We start from the raw sequence: 4,001 nt of genomic DNA, 5'->3' as shown, positions 1-4,001 counted from the left end.
TGGTAAATTCTTGGTGTGTTGAGCAAGTTTAAGTTCTCTCCAAGGCTTTGCACCTGCTCCTAACACTTGTATGGATGAGATTTATTCCTTAATGGCTAAACAAACCACTTGTGATGATCCTAGAGCATCACCACAAGTATAAATAGCCCATCCATTTCATTCATTCCTTGCTCATTCTTCTCATTCTTCTCTTCACATCTGCTTTGGAGCTCTCTCTCAAGCATTTGGGACTTTGTCTTCTTGTAGAAAAGATAGCAAGGACCTTAAGTGAGCTTCTTTCATTCTTTTTCTTGCTTTTTCCTTATGTAGTGCAGAAAGTCAAACAGTTTGGCCAACAGTTTGACTTTCGGTTTTGACCATCAATTGGTCAAGTCAAAGTTCAATTGAACTTTGAAACGTGATTGTAATCACGATAGTTATAATCCTTCGCGGTTATAGCTGCTGATTACCACGTTAGCTAGTTGTAATGTCGAGTCAAAGTTTCAGTCAAAATGCGTTTTAGCACGCATTTTGCCTCGGAACTACTTTAGGGTATCAAAACACTTTGTTTTGATACCAAACCAGTAGGTTAGACATGTTTTGACATGTCTAACACGACACTACTAGTTTGTGCTTGTTTAGGGTCGTGAGGTAAGCGGTCTAAACCACCGCTTAGCCTTTCGAACCCGACCCGTTTGGTCGATCTTTAGGATCCGACCAAGCTTAGTTAGTGATCATAGTTGCATAGGGAATAACCACTGAGGTTATACCTTATGATCACATAGGATTGGTTAGTCATTTGCTTGTTAGCTTGTATGCCCATAGGAAATGACCAAAATGCCCTTTTGAAGCTAAAATCCGTATTTTGCCTATGTGAACATATTTTTGACAAGTAATCTGATTTAGTAACATGTTTAGGGATAATTGGGCATGTAAGACTTGGCATAGCACATAGTTAACCATCCGAACATAGTTTTACGCTAACGACGCCTTATAGTAGCTTATGTTACCATAATGTGTCGAAACGGGTCAAGAGCACTTAGGTAGGCCTTTCAATCAGAATGTAGGGTCTATTAAATCATACCATATGAGTTCAATTACTCATTTGATTTATAGAACCTCATTCTATCCTATCTCCCGATTTAGGCCCGGTTATTTACATAGTTACCTATATAGGGTGCCGTTTGATTCCCTGATCACTCTAGCTTTGCTTGGTTGTTGTTCAAGACTTCTAAGCACCCTCAGGTGAGTACATAGTCCCCTCTTTTACTGTTTTCAAACTGTTTTGGGGTGGAACACATGTGCCTACTTGATACTTTCATGTTTCCCATGTTTTTATATCATATACTTACTATGTTCAATAGTACATTATTAGTACACAATTTCATTATGTTTTGCTATGTATGTTCACGTAACATGCTAGCACATTGATTTCCATATACTACATTATGTCGCATATGCTTATCCAGCATATGGACACATTGTTTTACATTTTGAACCGTTGTAACCATAAGATCATTTGAACCGTTGTAACCATTTGATCATATGAACCGTTGGTAACCATTTGACTATGTGAACCGTTAGTGACTATTTGACTATGTGAACCGTTTGTAACCGTTGATTGACACGAACTGTTTGAATCTGTTTGAACCGTTGGGTTAGGGAAGTGATTAGGTAACGGGGCGGGTATAATGTGTTAAAAGCATGGTGGATACGCCGCTGGTACTTCCTATATATAAGTGCTTTTAATACATTATATATCGTTGCGTTATCTAGATCACTTGGGCAATGGTAAACAAAACAAAGTTGTAATACAAGGTTTTCCAACAATATATTATACTATTCGAGTTTTATTCCATACACGATTTACAAATCTGGATTTAATTAAACAAATGTTTTGGGGTTAAGAATCATGGCTACGAGATTTTTATAAAATATAACCAATTTGATTTGAGTTGGTTATTTATGTCGCAATACTATACTTTTCAAAACAAGGTTTTTAAATAAGTATTGAAATATGTAAAACGAGCCATGAATCTGAAACTCATACAAAACCTATGTACTCGCCGGCATTTTTATGCTGACATACCTATTTTCACATGTGTTTCAGGTACATTATTTGATGGCATTTGATGATGATATTGGTGTATTCTCACATAGGAATGGACAAGGCCTTAGCGACTTTAAAACTTGGAGGATAATAGTTATATTTGTCAAATTTGTATCAAAACATTTAGTTCAATAATTCAATAAAACGAAACTATTTATTCCATGGTTGTGAAACAATGATTCTGTTACAACACTCCCCGACGTTTCCGCCACGTTTTGTTGTTTTACGTGGTCGGGGTGTGACAGGAAACGCATTTTGGCCGAAACTATGACTCGTCACTGAGCCTAAATAACGTGGAAATCAGTAGGTATAGTCACTAGGGACTATAACCATCGTGATTACGCTCATGTTATGAAGTTCAAACGAACTTCGCATTGACCATAAACTGGTTAATGCAGAAAGTCAAGCACAGTTTGACTTTAAAGCAAAAACGAATGAAAAACGCGAATGAATACTTACAGAAGGTCCCCGCAAGATTGATTTCCAAGTATTTCTCAGGTATGAAGTGATAACCACTCCAACTTAGAGAAAATCTCAGAAATCAAGTGAGGAAAGAATGAGATGAAGGTGGGTATTTATAGGAATGGCACAACCGTTAAGATCGTTCATCGCGAAACGTGCTTCGATCTCGGCCGTCCAAGTGGGCACATGGTATTTGGATAGCATGGGCTCCTAAAAACCATCAAATTTGGCCCCTTGAATGATCAAAAACCATGTTCAAGGGTGTGGAACAGCTGGTAACAGCTGGAATAGATTTTTTTACTGATCTGGGACTTTCACGCGGCCTGCGTAAGGCACACACCAACTCTCACGCGGCCCGCCTGGGCATAGTTTCCAGAATTGACATAAATGGTCCCTAAACTTGAGAAACATGCAATTCGGCCCATTTTTGACACGTTTAAGCCCCGTTAATCTCATTTCAAGCCTCTATAATGAAGCTAAAGTATAGGGAACTCAAAACATGCTCAAAAATATCTCGGATGTCAGTTCGTTTGGTCGTACGGTTGCGTTATTCGCTTAATTACGACGGGAGTCGTAACGAACGCAAAAACGATCCAAATTAAGCGACGAATGGAATTTTATCATGCCAAACACTAAAATAAAATACTTTAATGCTTACATAAATTTTTGGAAGTCCGGAAGTATTCAGAACGTAAAATATGCGCGAAAATGCAAACTTATGCAGTTTTTGACGCTTTTAGTCCCTGAATGAGCATAAAGTTTATTTTTGCGCACCAAACACCTTAAAGCCTATTTCTAAGCTATGTAAAGGATATTTTGGGCATATTTAACTTATGATCAAGTTCCGGAAGGTCTGTTACAGTACAAATTGACATACTTTCGCAGTTTGTCGAATTTAGTCCCTGTAAGCGAATAAACTTGATTTCGGCATACCAAACCATCCAAAACTTATTTCTAAGTTTTGTAAGGGTTATTTAAGGTATGTTAAGCCTATTTCACTGTTCCGGAGTGTTTGTTGCATTAAACTGGTTATATTTACGCATCAGGTCGCGTATAACCTTCTAGAAAGCAATTTAAAGCCCGAAATCGAACAAGAATTAATATGTGCAAATGATACACATATTTATACAAATCCCAAGTATGAAATACAATATTTCATTGGTTTGGTATTTGTTTGATGGTTGAAGTGACACAGGTGTCAAAATAACCATCGTGATTACGCTCACGTTATGAAGTTCAAACGAACTTCGCATTGACCATAAACTGGTTAATGCAGAAAGTCAAACACAGTTTGACTTTAACGCTAAAACAAACAAAAAACGCGAAAGAATATTTACAGAAGGTCCCCCGCAAGATTGATTTCCAAGTATTTCTCAGGTATGAAGTGATAACCACTCCAACTTAGAGAAAATCTCAGAAATCGTTCATCGCGAAACATGCTTCGATCTCG

The sequence above is a fragment of the Helianthus annuus genome, chromosome 16 (assembly GCF_002127325.2).
Source record: "Helianthus annuus cultivar XRQ/B chromosome 16, HanXRQr2.0-SUNRISE, whole genome shotgun sequence".
Lineage (NCBI taxonomy): Eukaryota > Viridiplantae > Streptophyta > Magnoliopsida > Asterales > Asteraceae > Helianthus > Helianthus annuus.
The sequence above is the reverse complement of the archived record's forward strand: the minus strand, read 5'-3'. Positions refer to the sequence as shown.